This window comes from Mus musculus, chromosome 17 (assembly GCF_000001635.26).
Source record: "Mus musculus strain C57BL/6J chromosome 17, GRCm38.p6 C57BL/6J".
NCBI classification, from domain to species: Eukaryota; Metazoa; Chordata; class Mammalia; order Rodentia; family Muridae; genus Mus; species Mus musculus.
The window spans coordinates 87596625-87613979 of NC_000083.6; the positions used below are offsets into that span (position 1 = coordinate 87596625).

Consider the following 17355-nt stretch of genomic DNA (forward strand, 5'->3'; position numbering starts at 1 on the left):
ACCACAGAATGTTCCAGCCCTAAGTCAGCGCCACCACACCCTGATACCACCAAGTTCCTGCTTCCCCGTGTAACTGCCAAAAGAAAAATTTCCACTGCCCCACCCCTCCTGCTGATAAGTACTTCCCCTTTTGCTTGTGCATTTAAGCCTTGAGCCTTTCTCAATACAGTGAGACCTTGATGCTACTCAGACTGCTTCCGCGTGTCGTTCATTGCACAGGATTCTTGTCTCTCCCTCCCTCCATTTGGTTCTTAGGAGAAGGTCCCCTCGAGACCCTCGAATAACTGGACCTGCTGGATGGGTCATGTGGTAATTACTCGGGTGAAATTAATGACAGTTATCTGAATAGCAAATGTATACTGTTTATAAAAAGAACTCATTGGATTTTCCCAGGTAGAGAGAACAGCAATTCCAGAAACACCAACATCTTATACAGATGCAAACAAGATGGGAATGGCAGATTATAAATCAGACAAAATAAGCAACATGCTCAAAAGTCCATATATCTCAGTTCAAAAGTCAGAATTACATGCAATCTTTATGGTATTATTAGATTACCCTAAATCTCTTAACATAATCACTGACTCTTTATATGCAAAAAGAGTTATTTTGTATATACAGATTGCTGAATTTGTTCCTGATAACTCAGAATTAACCTTATTGTTTATACAGTTGCAAATGGACATCAGAAGTAGAAACCATCCACTATATATTACTCATATTCCATCTCATACAGGTTTGCTAGGTCCATTAGTTCAAGGACATGATGAAACTGACCAATTACTAATTGGAAATGTATTACTAATCATGCATTTCATGAAAAAAAACATCATATTAATAGGAGAGGTTTAAAGACAAAAGTTTCTATCCCTTGGCAACAAGCCAAAGAAATAATTCTAAAACGTCCTATGTGTTTTCTATACAACCAGGTCTGTCACCTCCTGGTAGTAACCCCGGGGACACCAAAAGGAATGACATCTGATAATGGATGTTTTCCATTTTGCAGAATTTGAAAAACAAGGGTATATCCATCATATCGTTGACATGTACTGAGGGTTCCAGTGGGCAGATATCTGCTTTATGCTCTGAAAAAGCTGAGTGTGTTCTGACACACTTATTGGACATAATGACAATTATGGGAATGCCTGTACAAATTAAAACTGATAATGCTCCTACATATTTATCCAATAAAACTAAACAATTCTTTACCTATTACAATATAAAACATATTACTGGTATACCGCACAATCCTACAGGACAAGCAGTGAGCCAATTGTACCTTAAAGGATGCTTACTAAACAAAGAGGAAGACTAACCCCCCTCCCCCCAGGGACAGATTAAATAATGCCTTGTTAACTCTAAGTTTTCTTAATGTTGGTGAAAAGGGAACAACAGAAGCTGAGAGATACTGGGTTGTCTTTAGGGAGCCATTTGCCTGCTTCTCCAAAGCAGAGAAAGGAGGGGGTGTCTGCTTGCCTGGCAGATTTAAGGGAGTCAGGATCTGTTGGAAGCACAGATGATAAGAGGAGGTACATTTGAGGCTCAAGGCGAGGGGCTGAAGATTCTATTGACCTTGGTGGAAGGAACAGGGAGGGTTTTGGATGTAAACAGGCGCCCTGTGTATATTTCAGCAATTGTTTCTATTAGCTTGTGGCTCCCAAATCTAACTCTTGGCACTTTACATCTTTTTTTTCTGCCTTTCCTATCTTTAAGCCTCAATCCTCCCTCAGAGACTCAACTCCTGCAGGTCGGCTCTAGCAGTCATTAAAAAAATAAAATAAAAAATAAAATTTAAAAACCTGAGGAACTAGACCAACCGATATACTATAAGGCTATGTTGACATATGGAAACCTGCAATAGTTTTAAGATAGGGAAGTGGTTGTGCTTATGTGTCTACAGGGAAAACATGGTTACCAACAAAACTTAGAAAGATCAGATCGGACCAGGAAAAACCTCTTATCAACTGAGACATGCGTATCGTCACAAAGCAAACAGTGCAGGTGACTCACTCTCACAGACTGTCTCAATTACTGGTGTCTCCAAAATATGCACACATATCAACTTCAAAGGGGCTCAAATGATCAATCACACAGAGACTGGACACACATAGACTCTCATGCCTTCATCTTCACTGATCTTCACTTTGTTGAGAGAGGCACAGCAGAGAACTTCTCCTGACATCCCAACTGGTCCTGGTCCTGGTCCAGGCTGACTCACGGGGATTCTGCGCAAGCCTGGCAGTTTCTGCTGGATCTTGCCACCGCTGCTGATTCGTGTTTGGTATCCTCCTGACACTATTGAACTGGACTGCTGGTATCCTGATAACAGAGATTGGACTCACCCCCCCCCCAAGAACTCCTTCTAAGCGCATCTTGAATCCCCCTTGTCCTATTTACCATCTTTTCTCCCCTGCCTTTGGACAGTGGGCTAGAAGAGGGGGCTAGAAGAGGGGGCTAGAAGCATTTGAGAACCCTTATTAAAGTAGGGTTTGAAAATCTAAGCCTACACACCTCTGCTTAGGCTTCCCATATCATTGTGATCAAATGTCCAAGTTTAAATTTTTTTTTTGCAAGGCAATCATTACAGAGCATTGAAGTTCCTTTCTGTTGCATGTAGGGAGCCGCCCTCACATTCGCCGTTGCAAGATGGCGCTGACATCCTGTGTTCTAAGTGGTAAACAAATAATCTGCGCATGTGCCAAGGGTAGTTCTCCACTCCATGTACTCTGCCTTCCCCGTGACGACAACTCGGCCGATGGGCTGCAGCCAATCAGGGAGTGACACATCCTAGGCGGAGGATAATTCTCCTTAAAAGGGACGGGGTTTCGCCTTCTCTCTCTTGCTCTGGCTCTTGCTCTCTTGCGCTCTGGCTCCTAAAGATGTAAGCAATAGAGCTCTTGCTCTTGCTCTCTTGCTCCTGAAGATGTAAGCAATAAAGCTTTTGCCGCAGAAGATTCCGGTTTGTTGTGTTCTTCCTGGCCGGTCGCGAGAACACGTGTAAGAGTTGCACATGAAACTGACTGGGCTCCCGCTTTAGTGCCTGCTATCGTTAGGGTCCTCCACAGTGTCTGTCACTCACTTCCCGCAGTTCTGAGCAGAGCTGAGACGGGTCTTCAGACATTACCACTAGGTTCTAAGAGCATCAGTGAAGTCGCAGGCCTAATTCTTGAGCATGCTCAGATCCAGAGCACGGCCACCTCCTAGGGGTTCTTGGCACTTGAGTTGTTGGTGTCACAGGGAATAAACAGCATTTGGCTTACTTTTTACAATGGCTGTGCTTCCATTTGTCACCTCTGAGTTAGAGCCTAGTTCAATAAACCCAGGAACACCTTCCTTTATCTCCTAAGCCGAAGCTTCACCCAGACACTGACACTGATGGCTTCATGGTTGTGTGGAGAGCACCTTCCCTCCAGACCTTGAGTCAGACCCTAAAGCTCTCGGTGAGTGCGCAACCTGAGAACTTTATCAGGGGAGGGTTTTGTTTTGTTTTGTTTTGTTTTGTTTTTAAAGATTTATTTATTTAGTTTATTTATAGGAGTACACTGTAGCTGTCTTCAGACACACCAGAAGAGGGCATCAGATCTCATTACACATGGTTGTGAGCCACCATGTGGGTGCTGGGAATTGAACTCAGGACCTCTGGAAGAGCAGTCAGTGCTCTTAGCTGCTGAGCCATCTCTCCAGCCCATCAGGGGAGGTTTTAAGTGTCCCTAGATACCATGAAAGCAAAGTTTATTATTGGTTCAAACTTTTATATTTTGTTTATTGTGTGTGTGTCCTGCGAATTGTATGGCACAATGCATATCACCACAGGTATGTGCATGTCAGAGGACAGTGGCCTGAAAACTGTACCAAAAGGTCACGGATCGTGCTGAGTGCAGGGTGACCCCAACACATTGGAACAATAAATTCCTCTTACTTTTTGCACTGATTCCTGGCTCCACGTGGTTCACTCAGGGGGTCCCTGGTAAGCTACAGCTCGCCACAGACTTCCAGCAGGAATCATCCTCTCCTTCCACCTTCTGGGTCTTAATGCTCCATGGCCCAACCTTTAACTGCTGAGGCATCTCTGGGCTTTGTTTGAGTTTTAAGACAGAGTTTCCTCTGTTTAGCCCTGGCTGCCCTGGAACTTGCTCTGTTGACCAGGCTGACCTTGAATTCCTGAGTTTTGGGAATAAAGGTGTGTCTTAAATTTTTTAAAAAAGATTTATTTCTTTGTTTTATGTATGTGTGCTCTATCTGCATATAAATGCCTGCATGCCAGAAGAGGGCATCATATCCCTGGAAATGAAATTATAGATGGTCATGTGGATATTGGAAATCTAACCCAGATCCTCTACAAAGAGCAGCCAGTCCTCTTAACTATCAAGCCATCTCTCTAGACCCACCTACCTTCATTCTCGTGAATTGGAACTATACAGCTGAAACCAGTATAAATTTTATCAGTGTCTCTAAAATGCTTGGTTAGCAGGGCATGGTGGTGCACACCTGTAATCCTAGCATTCAGGATGCTGAGGCAGGAGGACTGCTGGAACTTTGAGAACAGTTTGGGCCACATATCAAGACACCATCTTTTATTCTTTAAAAAAAAAAAAAAAAAGCCTAGACATTGGGCTGGGGCTAAGAGTGGCTTTCAGAGGTCCTGAGTTCAATTTCCAGCAACCACATGGTGGCTCACAAACATTTGTAATGGCACATGTACACACACACACAAATTAAAATAAAAAGGCAATAAATATGTTTGGTGACTTTTTTTTTTTTTTTTCGAGACAGGGTTTCTCTGTGTAGCTCTGGCTGTCCCGGAACTCGCTTTGTAGACCAGGCTGGCCTCGAACTCAGAAATCTGCCTGCCTCTGCCTCCCAAGTGCTGGGATTAAAGGCATGCGCCACCACCGCCCGGCTTTTGGTGGCTTTTGTTAATACTCTAGCATAGCATCAGGCAACTTGAAGGTATCTTTTTTGAGATATTTGACCATCCAAGTGCAGCTACATAAATTCTAATCTCTGCTGGGCCCTATCTACAGAAACTGGCACTGCTTTGCTTAGCAACTGTAGGGAAATCTCCTTTGGAGAGATTCTAGGAGTGGTAGGGAACAAGACAATGGAGACTCTCACCACGCCCTGGAGGCCGCAGCCTCACCGGAGAGAACTGCAGAAGATTGCCCGGGAACCTGGAATCCAGGAGGTGGGTGGAGCTGGCAGCCATTGTTCTTTGAACATTCAAGGCCCTGGAACCTAATTTGCTAAACTAGAGCTCAAGACATAGATATCCCTGTTTAAATTCAAAGCCAAAAGACACCCAGAGGTTTTTTGTTGTTGTTGTTGTTGTTTTTTTTTTTTTTTTTTTTTTTTTTTGAGAGTCTTATCCTGTTTCTTAAGCGATGTTCCCGCCATAGGCTTCCTAGGTAGGGGGTCAGAGTCCCCCACCCCTCACCCCCGTGCCTTTCAGCCGCTATACCGCAACATGGCCAGCAGGAGGCAGCACTACATATCAGAAAGGCAGAGAACTACCAACGTAAAAAAATAAGAAGAATTGAAGCCTTTGGAGCAGCTCTCTGGTTTCATAATGTTGTCTGGGGAGGGGGGAGGGGGCGGCTTTGCTTTCTTCTGCTGCCTAAATCTGGGAAACCTAAAGCCAGTTGGGAATAATTCTGCTGCTTTTTGTGATAGAGGAAGCTGATTTATTCCCTCATGCGCATGGGCATGAGCAAAACATGACCACCGTACAAGAAGGGCATGCGCGCGTGTGCTCGAGCCCCCCCCCCCCCCAACACACACACACTTCCTCTTCCTCTGTCTAGAGTTTCTCTTCCCGAGCCACTTTAAATTTGCTCTGTAACGCAAGTCTTGGCTCCCTGTTAAAGGAATGCTAGGGATCAGTGAGTAGGGTAGGGAAAACGTTATTTTCAGGAAATGCCCAACCATCCCAACATACCTACGGTCAATCCTACTTTGAAGGCAGGTCAAGCCAGTATCTGATTTCTGAGTTCCTGATCCAGAAAGACAAGCAGCTCTAACTGCAGGCCCAGTCTCCCTGCCTGGATCCCCCCACCGTGGAATCTCACCGAGCTCCCACTCTTCTCAGTACTAACTGTAGAGACTTTCCAGGCCTGTAGTCAGAGAGCTCGGGGTGACTGTCCAACATAAATGCCAAAGAAGTCCCTGTGCGGGATGCTGTCTTTGCCCTGCCCCAATGGGCATGTCCAAGCTACTGTTTGGAGACTTCGAGTTCACCAGGCCCTCCCTCTGCCCTTTGAACCTTCCTGGAGCCTGTGGCTTTTCTCTGGTTCTTGGATGGTTAAAGGGGCATTTCCATTCCGCCTGCTTTCCTCACCGTTGGCCTCTGTGTCTCAGGTGGCAGGGTGTGGTCCCAGCTAGAGGCCTAAATGAAAAGGAAAGACAAAGAAGAAAAAGAAAAAGAAAAGGAAAAAAGAAAAAAAAAATCCCATTCATCATTCATGACGATCCCACAAATGAATGTGACCATTCACATTTTAACAAGGGGAGCCCCCACACCCCAAGGCATTGAACTGTACATGTACAGTGGACTCCAGCTTTTAGAGACTAAATCAGCTAGTATCTATCTACCCAGAGGGCAGCTGTGGTAGGCTGGCCGGCTGTGGTAGGGCAGCCCTCCGCCAACCACCGTTTCCTTCTCAGCTCATGCAGTGACCTCACTCTCTGGTCTGTTCACAGGCTCTCCCACGAAGCCTTTGAGGTTCGTCAGCTTCGCCTCAGCCGCTCCGAGTGTACACTGGCCTGAGTTCTGGGGAGCTACCTCAGCTCTGGTTTTCTCTCCATCCATGGGCGTGGGGCCCAAGGCCATGATACCTCACTTTTATGGTGCGGATAACACCTTTGTCCTAGGAACTTTCTGGTTCCACCCACTCCTTCCAGTACCTCTCCTTGCTTTTCTCGGGGACATGAATGGACTCCATTGAGCAACGCTGCATGCTGGGAGGGATCACGTCACACTTTATACCTGCTCCTGCTATTCACTTCTCAGTGTGATGTTTATATAAGCACAGACTCAACCGGAACTCCCAGCCATTCGTGGACCCATCTCTTTGGCTTCCACAGGAACCCTGAAGGTAGGAGGGAAGGCTTGCCATTCTGTAAAAGGGCAGGCAGGCTAAAGGAACAGCCAGGCCTTCTCCGCAGAAGAAATAGCCCGGCCAGTATTCACTCATGTGACTTCTATCTGTGACTGAGAAGGCCTTTCCAGGGAAGCTGCAGTCTGTAGTTATAAGCCTGTTTCAGACAACGAATTTGAGGCCAGCCTGGCCTACATGAGATCCTGTCTCACAAAAACAGAGAGGTCTTGAATGCTCAGAACCCAGAGAAAGGAGGATGTCTGGATGAGAGATGTGCTAACTGCCCTGATCTGATCATTATCTGGTTTTGATTTGTTTGTTTTATTGTTTTTGGTGTTTGTTTGTTTGTTTGTTTGTATGTATGTTTAAGTAGTATCTCATATAGCCCAGGCTGTCCTTGAACTCCTAACTCTCTAGTCAGAAGCCTTATGAGTTCTGGGATCATAGGGCATACACCACTATCACCTGACTACCGTCATATACAAGAACTAAAATGTCACACTGTGTTCTTTACACAAGTACAGTTATGTGTCAGCCAACAAATAAAGGCTTTCAAGAACCTCCGTATGTAGCAGGACTGATGTGGGGCTAGAGCGCTGGCTCAGCAGGGAGAAGACCAGAGTTCAGTGCCCAGCACACACATGGGGCAATTCACAGCCATCGATAGCTCCAGCTCCAGGGGATCTGTCCTCCACACACACCCATGCTCATGGGAACAAACACACATATATGACAATAAATAAAAATAAAATAAAATTGAAGAAAAAATCCAGTAGTGTTAGGAGTATGGCTCAGTGGTAGGGTGTATATGTAACACCTTCAGTTTGAATCCAGTACTACAGAAAAAAAGAAAGAAAGAAAAAAAAGATTAAGGGGCACTAGAAATTGTGTACCTGCTTAGAAGATTTGTTTTACTGAGAGCAGAATAAGGAGGTTCTCTGGGTAGCTCTGGCTGTCCTAGAATTTACCCTCAGAGATCCATCTGCCTCTGTCTCCTGAGTGCTGAGATTAAAAGAAGATTTTATTTAAAAAAAAAAAAAAAAAAAAAGACTTTTAGGGCTAGTGAAATGGCTCAGCGGTTAAGAGCACTGACTGCTTTTCCGGAGGTCCAGAGTTCAAATCCCAGCAACCACGTGGTGGCTCACAACCATCTGTAATGTGATCTAAAGACAGCTACAGTATACTTACATATAATAAATAAATAAAACTTAAAAAAATGGCTTTTAATGTAGGGCATAATGGTGCACAGGAGGCAGAGGCAGGCAGACTGCTATGAGTTTGAGGCCAGCCAGATCTACATAGTGATTTATAGCCCATGGAGAAACTGGGTCTGAAAAAGAAAGAAAGAATTTAAAAGTTAGCACAAGCAAAATATCTCCTCCATGAGCGGAGGCACGTCCCAAACAGCTGCCCATCTGCGTTCAGTCCTGAGACTCAGGTGACAAGGGGGAGGACAGACTCCTACGGACTGTCATTTGACCTCCACACAGTAACACATGCATACCCCAACCCATACAAAATAAATAAGCAAAGGTAACAATAAAATCATTAATTAAGGGGCGGGAGAGACGGCTCATCGGTTAAGAGCACTGACTGCTCTTCAGAGGTCCTGAGTTCAGTTCCCAGCAACCACATGGTGGCTCACAACCATCTGTAATGGGATCCAATGCCCTCTTCTGGTGTGTCTGAATATAGCTACAGTATACTCACATACATAAAATAAATACATCTTTTTAAATATATATATTAAAAATCAATTTTTATAGGTGGAACAACATTATGAACTAACCAGTACCCTGGAGCTCTTGACTCTAGCTGCATATGTATCAAAAGATGGCCTAGTCGGCCATCACTGGAAAGAGAGGCCCTTTGGACTTGCAAACTTTATATGCCCCAATACAGGGGAACGCCAGGGCCAAAAAGTGGGAGTGGGTGGATAGTGGGGTGGGGGGAGGGTATGGGGGACTTTTGGGATAGCATTGAAAATGTAAATGAGGAAAATACATAATTAAAAAAAAAAGAAAAAAATCAATTTTAAAACGTTAATTAAAGCTGGGCGTGGTGGCGAACACCTTTAATCCCAGCACTTGGGAGGCAGAGGCAGAGGCAGGTGGATTTCTGAGTTCGAGGCCAGCCTGGCCTACCAAGTGAGTTCCAGGATAGCCAGGGCTATACAGAGAAACCCTGTCTCGGAAACAAACAAACAAACAAACAAACAAAAAAGACAAGCTGTATGTGGTGTTTTTAATCTCAGCATTCCAGAGGCACAGGCAGGCAGCTGGATCTCTGTAAATTCAAGGCCAGTCTGGTCTACAGGACAACCAGGGCTACACAGAGAAACATTGTCTCAAAAGCCAAATACATAAAGGATGGATAGATAGATAGATAGATAGATGATTGATAGATAGATAGATAGATAGATAGATGATTGATAGATAGATAGATAGATGATAGATAGATAGATAGATAGATAGATAGATGTAAACAGAAGCAGACAGATCTCTGTGAAATCTAGTTCAACTTAGTCTACAAAGGAAGTTCCAGGCCAGCCAGCCAGGGTTACTCAATGAGACCTTGTTTCAAAAAGAAAACCACAAAACAAATAGCACACACACACACACACACACACACACACACACACACACCTTTAAAAAGAGAGAAACTATTTGTCAATGCATCCGTGATGGTTTGAATATGCTTCGCCCAGGGAGTGGCACTATTAGGAGGTGTGGCCTTGTTGGAGGAAGTGTGTCACTGTGGGGGTGGGCTTTGAGAAAACTTCCACCTAAGGTCCTGAGGAGCCAGTCTTAGGGCCCAGGGCCAGGCCTGCTTTCCATCATGATGATATGGATTGAACTTCAGAGCCTGGAAGCCAGCCCCAATTAAATATTTCCCTCATAGCAGCTGCCTTGGTCATGGTATCTGTTCACAGCAATGAAAACCCTAAGACAGCAACCGAAGCAACCTGGGTTAGGGCAATGGCTTACCTGCCCTTAGAAAAAGAAGGAAAATACCCATTTTCCCAGCTCCAACTGGGGCTGGAGGCTGACCTGAGTAAAGTTCACACCAACCCTGAACAAAGAGCAAGACTTCATCTTATTTATTAATAAGATGAATAACCATCCAGGGGCTGGTAAGATGGGTGTACTGATGAAGGTGCTTGCTGCTAAGCCTTATGACTCAAGTGTGATTCTTGAACCCCACATGGTAGAAGGAGAGAAGTGAGTCCCGTAAGTTGTCCTCTGATGCCCTCTCCCCACAAACATAAATCTAAAAAATAAAAAAAAATTTTTTTAAAGTTTTTTCTTTTAATTTTTTTGTTGGTCCTGTTTGTATTTTGATCTTAATTCTGCTTCCTCGAGAGGGGCTGCCCCCAACCAGGGGTGGATCACTTACACAGGTGATCTCACTGAACCTTCTCCCTATGCTGACTGGTCAAATAAAGGCTAGAGCCTCTGATTAGGCAGGGGAAGGGAAAGATGGAACGGGATGTCTGAGGGAGGGGAGGAGAGAGAGAGAGAGAGAGAAAGAGAGGAAGAAGAAGAAGAAGAAGAAGAAGAAGAAGAAGAAGAAGAAGAAGAAGAAGAAGAAGAAGAGGAGGAGGAGGAGGAGGAGGAGGAGGAGGAGGAAGAGGAGGAGGAAGAGGAGGAAGAAAAGTGGAGTAGAACCACATGGCCTACAGAAGCCACAAGGGGTCTCATAGCAGGGGAATAAATTAGTATAGTGATAGATCTGCCCAATCTAGGCATATAGCTTATAAATGTAGTAACTGAGTTGTTGGGTCTATATGGGCACTTTGGGGTAAGAAATTACTGCAACAATTTTTTTTAGCATGAAAAGCAGAAAAAAAGTGGTTTGTTCAATGTGGCTGCATTGGGAAGAGGTACAGAGAGGGCCAGGGAACCCTGAAAATTCACCTTCCTTTTAAACAAGTGCTTAGAGAGCTGAGGAGACTCAATTGGTGTTTGCCTGGGATGCACAATGTCCTTGCTTCCATCTGCAGCATTGCCAAAAAGAGTTTTAATTGTGATAATAAACAGAGGGAGCTGGAGAACTGTCTCAATAGCTAAGAGTGTTGGCTCTCCCAGAGGACCTGGGTTCAGTTCCCAACACCTACATGACAGCTCACAACTGTCTGAAATTCCAGTTCCAGGGTGCTCAACACCCTTACACAAACATGTATGCAGGCAGAATACCAATATGTATAAAATAAAATCATTTTTTTAAAAAATGGGAGGTAGTTTGGATATATAGGGAAAGTGTCATATAATGATGACCTACAAGCCAAGAAAAGGGCATGAAGTCTCTTTAGGGCCTTGAAAAGAGAGGCCTGTCAGTGCCTTGGTTTAGGGCATCCGGCCTTCTCAACCATAAGAGAGTAAATTCCCTTTTTTTTTTTTTTTTTTTTTGGTTTTTCAAGACAGGGTTTCTCTGTGTATCCCTGGCTGTCCTGGAACTCACTCTGTAGACCAGGCTGGCCTCGAACTCAGAAATCCGCCTGCCTCTGCCTCCCAAGTGCTGGGATTAAAGGCTTGCACCACCACTGCCCGGCAACTATCCAGGCTTGTCGTGAGTGCCTTTTCCTATATCATATTCAGTGGTGCACAGTCAGCAGTATCCATTTTATACTAGGCCTGGCCAGGCAAAATCTGCTCATTGGTGCAAGGGCAGCAAGTCTGTTTATTGGAGAAGCCAACTCCACAGAGGGAATTCAGATCTGGTATTGTAAACCGGGTCCGAAGCCCATGGCTGTGGGGTCATACCCTTCACGTGTTTTCCTAAATGGGCATGATGTCAAAGCACCTTTCAGAAAATGTCTGTCTCCATGGGTTGGTCCTACTGTCAGCTTTTCTAAAAGCTGTATTTACTTACTGAGTTGTGTGTGTGTGTGTGTGTGTGTGTGTGTGTGTGTGTCTGCTTGAGTTTATGTGCAACGAATGTGTATAACATAAGAGAGGTCAGAAGCCCATCAGATCCCCAGGAACCGCAGCTATGGGTGGATGTGAGTCACCTGAGACGGGTGTTGGGAACCAAACCTGGGTCCTTTGCAAGTGCAGTAAGCACTTTGAACTGCTAAACTGTATCTCCAGCCAGTGCTACCTTTAGCTTTGCTCAAAGAAACCTTTTCTTTGTTTCCATGTGTGGTGGCGCAAACCTTTAATCCCAGCACTCCTAAATGGGCATGAGGGCAGAGGCAGGTGGATCTCTGTTAAGTCCAAGGCCATCCAGATCTACAAAAACAAAAAGCAAAACCAGCCTCTATTTGCAGTAGGTAGCTGTAACTGCACAGACCACAAACAGGATGTCTGTGTAATCCCTCCAAGGTAACAATATAAAGAACAAACCGAAAGAACACGCACGCTGAATCACAAGGTGGACTGTTGTAGAGGTTGGCCTTCCAGGTGGCCATAGGACACAGCCTGTCCGCATCCTGGGGTGGGGCAGGGAGGAGCTCGGGACGCCTCCACCCACCCTGAGGAGCTATAGGTTGCTGGAAGAGGGATTTTCTTTCGTGGGGTAGCCATAAGGTGGCCCACGCTCAGGTAAATAACCCACCATCCATGTTCCTGTGAGTGACCCTGATGGAACTCACTGAGCCTCACAGAGCATTGGGACACGCACATACACAAGCGCGTGCTCTACACCACAGCAATTAGCCAGAACCAGAAAAAGGACCAGCTACTACAGGAGGGCGAGAAGAGAGCTCGACTGAGAGTGAATATAATCAAAATACATTTTATGTATCTATAAAAAAAAGTCATAACGCAATCGTCATTATAATTAACACATACTAATAAAATATAAAATACACAGATAAAATAGTGCTTAAATCGTCCTTTTCCCCAGATGTTCCCAGTCTTTACCGGGTTAAAGATGCGCCATGGTCACGTGACGTGAGGGGCTGGCAGCCGTGTTGAGGAAACATCAGCTCAGGCGCTGACCAAGGAAAAAGTATACAAGGTGCAACTGGTTGGACAGGTTTCCTCACAGACCTCAGTAACTTAATCCCTAAGAGACTGAATTTTAAAAGTAATTGATTCGGTGAGGGGTAGCTGAGCAGCAGCCACGCGCGTACGCGAGCGAGCAGGGCTTGTCTTGCCGGCCTGGGGAAGACGGATGAGTCAGCCCTCTTCCCTGCCCGGGAGGGACCGTTTCTATGAAGATTCACCTGTGCAAGGTGTAATAGGTCAGAAATTAGCCACTGTGTGAGTAACAGGCTGCGAGGGTTCAAAATCAAGAGAATGATTCATTCCATCTGGGGGGAGAGTATCGTGCCACTTCGCTGCGGGGGCGATGTCTCACTAAGCAATGTCTGGCCAGAGTCCTCGGCACTGAGAGAGCAGCATTGTGTGTCATCTAGAGAAAAGCACCTACCAGGAAAGTTCGAGTTTTCCCCAGAGTGTTTCGTTGATAATGGATTTGTGCTCTCTCCTGGGTGAGGACAAAGAAGGCTCTCCATTCTTGGCATGCGCAGAGGGTTTCCAGACTCCTGTGCCTCTGACCATCCACTCCAGGACAGAACTCACTTTTGCACAGTTGAGAAACACAACATGAAATGTATATAGAAGATGTGGACCTGCTAATAGGCTCTTCCCAAATACAGTCTTTTAAAATAAAAGATTTGTTTATTTTTATTGTATATGTATTGGTATAGTGCCTGCATGTATGTCTGCACAGCTCATGCGTGACGTATCCTCAGAGGCCGGAAGAGGGTGTCGGATGCCCTAGAATTAGAATTTTGGGTAGCTGTTAGCTATAATGTGGGTGCTGGGAATGGAATCCAGGTCCTCTGGAAGAGCAGCCAGTGTTCTTAACTGCTGAGCCATCTCTCCAGCCCCCTCAACTACCTCAGTTAGATGTCTTGGGGGTGAGGGACAGGCCTTTGTCTATCACTTTCAGAGTATGTCTAGCATATCTATGCTCCATTCTGTCACCAAAACCAGCAATAAACAACAAACACTAACACCCAGTGACCCCATTTGGGCCTTCCTTGAGGCATAGCCCATACTCAAGAGCGGCAACACCAAGAGAAGGCCATGTAAGTCCTGAAAACAGACTTGACTCTTTGGTGCTTGTGAGGAGCTCTTGTGTCCAGAATGCGGCCTAGAGAAAGGGCACAGACTGCAGCGTGCATGGTCCTGGCGAATCCTCCCAGGAGAGGTAGCATAGCCAGTCCAGGTACAAAGCCGACTCTCTGAGGCTGGGGACCCAAAGGAGACCCCACTTCCCCATGTCGTAGAATTTCAGGGAAGCAGAGCTAAGCTCCACAGAAGCTGGCAGCAGTCCCTGTTTACCACCAGTCACTCAAGAGTAGAGAATTCCCCAGAGCAAGACTTGGAGGCAGGACTTCTCAATCGAGGGACATCTGGGGACGTATAGAGACATTTCCGTCACAAATAAAACATAAGGCCGGCAGAATGACTCAGAAGTAAAAGCACTAGGCACCAGGCTGACATGACACTGCACAGGCTGATCTTTGACCTCTGTGTCATGCCGTGGTGCTCACACACACACACCTACATACACACATAAACAAACAAACAAATAAATGTATCTTTAGAGAATGTATGGAGTGGGTGGGTAGTAGTCAGGGACCTTGAAAAATATCCTACAATATACACGCAATCCTAGAGAGAAGTCCCCACAGTGAGTTTGTTCCTGGGGACCCGAGCAGACGTAAGAGGAGAGAGAAGGAGGTCTGCCAAAAAGTGCATCAGAAGCCATAGCAACGCCAGGCAGGTGCTGCCGGCCTGCCATCAGCCCATCAAGGGGAGGGGAGGGGAGGGGAGGGAGGGGTTGGGGCTGGGGAGGAACAGAGGGAGGGGTTGGGAGCAGAAGACGTTTAAAGAGTTAAAGGTCATCCTAAACTGGAGTAGTTTGAGTTCTAGGCTAGTCTGGGCTACAGGAGCCTAGCCAAAAAAAAAAAAAAAAAAAAAAAAAAAAAGGCAATAAAACAATTTACTGGCGAACTTGGAACTACACTATCAGACTAAACAAATGATCTTGGGGCCCAGCCATGGTCTGTTCCAAGCTCCCAAAGCTTAGCCAGTCTAGAGTTTCCATCCCCTTTCTTATACAACTCTGCCGCCCACCACACCTGCTATTCTCTACATGGACTAAACTCCCGATCGATCGACCGACTGACTGGTTTATAGATTGACTTTTGCAGTGATGGAGATGAACCCAGGACTTTTTGCACACTAGTCAAGCGCCAACCACTAAGCTATATCCCCAGAGCGGGAAATGTTTTTCAATGAAGCAGAGTTGGAAGAGGTTATTAACACAGATGGAAGCACGGGTGTTGTAAGGGTATTCTTGTCCCGAGTTGGTTTGGTTAGATTTTTTTTTTTTTTTTTAGTCTTTGAGGTAGGGTGTCAGGCTGACTCCTGATTCTTCTGTCTCTACCTCTCCAGTGCTGTGGTGACAAGCATGTGACACCAACGTCCTACTCCTAACACTGCAGTAAGAAAGCTCACTTTTCGTTTTTTGTTTTGTGTTTGTTTGGTTTTGTTTTCTCGAGGCAGGGTTTCTCTGTATAGCCCTGGCTGTCCTAGAACTCACTCCGTAGACCAGGCTGCCCTCGAACTCAGAAATCCGCCTGCCTCTGCCTCCCGAGTGCTGGGATTAAAGGCGTGCGCCACCACGCTCGGCTGAAAGCTCACTTTTCTAGTTCTCTTTGGAATACAATATTGCGCCATCTACTTTTTAAAACTTACATTATGCATATAGGCGTTTCGCTTGCATAAATTATCAGCGCACTGCTTGGCATGGTAGGTACCTGCAGGGGAGAGAAGAGGTCAACAGATGTCCTGGAACTGGAATCACAGAGGGTTGTGAGCTGCTGTGTAGGTGGTGGAGACTGGACCCAGGTGCTCTGGAAGAACAGCCGGTGTTCTCAACTGCCCAGCCATCTCTCCAGCCCTAAACTACCTTCCCAGGTTGTCCTATGTTAGACAGGGGAGAATTTAGACTTAGGCTGCCTGACCTGTCATATCCAAGGTCTGGGATGTACATTTTGAATATTTTAACAAGTGCTGTGACCTCCCTCTGGCCTATGGCCGCAGATGGGTGTTCTAAACATGAGCCCTCCCGGCCAATCCCCAGGCGCCTAACATTTGAAACGGAGCATCTTACAGACGCTTAATTCGTCCGGGCATTAAAAAATAGCCAGTAGCTGCGACCCGCTCTGAGCCTGTGCCATATCACTAGTGTGGAGATCAGAGGACGATGTACAGGAGCCAGTTCAATTGGGCTTCCGGGATTCTAAAACGGGATCAGGCTTGTCAGATTTGGTGGCACCTGCCGGAATGCCCTGAGCCATGTCACCACCATCGGCCTTAATGAAATAGGCCAGGGCGGGGGCTCTTGCCAGGAATCCATCCCAGCACTCAGGCTACAGAGTGAATTCCAGCCTCGGGAATAAAGAAAAGAAAAAAAAAAGGGGCACGTCGGGATGCTACAAGCACGTATTCCTAAACATGGCCCGCTCTTTGACCATCTGGGAACTACAAGGCAAGAGTGCAGGCTTTACAAAGAACCGGGACAAAGTCTTTTGCAAGTAAGAATTTATTAGCTTAGCACTGCTTTTTTTTAAGTTTCCACTGACCTTAAAACAGGGAGATCTAAGGAACTGGCGTTTGGAGTTAGAGGGAAGAAAATCCCAGGGCTGCGGTCACACAGCCACATCAGTAACCAAGACAAAGAGTAAATGACAAAAAAAAAAAAGGAGCCGCCTGCAAAACTCACCCTGGTTCCCAGCTCGGAGCCCAGGAACCGCCAGGAGCACCGCCCCTCCTGCCACGTGATCATCCTCCAGCCTTCCTCCCAGACAAAGAAGAGGGGAGGAGACTTGGGAACAAAGAGCGAGAGCTGTAGAAGCGGGTCGTGGGCTCTGGGCTCCTGTCTTCCCTTTTACCTTACCCAAAGAATATTAAAAATTAACCCGAGCTGCAAAAGGAGCCGAGGCACCTGATCATCTCGGCCTAACCCAGAGGAGAGGGAGGCTCTCCCAGCCCCCTCAAACCCAAATATGTTCCTCCTTTTGAGTGTTGCCTTCTACTTCTGGACAGATCTGGGTTACCTTTCTTCCCTCCTCCCTCCTCCCCACCCCCATCCTCGTTCAGCGTTTATGTATTTAGAGAAAAATCCCCTCTGACAAATGAACGTCGCCAACGGAAAAACTTGGGAAAGGGCTTACTTCTTCTGCTATTTACTTCTATTTAGTGTTGTTTAGGAAAATGCAAACAATTATAGCCACTCT

General features: G+C 46.0%; 1 long non-coding RNA gene across 1 annotated transcript; it reads right to left on the reverse strand.

Annotated features, from left to right (window-relative positions):
* Positions 1-5658: 5658 nt before the first annotated feature.
* On the reverse strand, positions 5659-16919 carry Gm46609 (predicted gene, 46609). Its single transcript, NR_169183.1, has 3 exons — positions 16842-16919; positions 15812-15873; positions 5659-6382 (listed from the first exon to the last, which is right to left on the reverse strand). It is a non-coding gene; the product is annotated as a predicted gene, 46609 (long non-coding RNA).
* Positions 16920-17355: the final 436 nt, after the last annotated feature.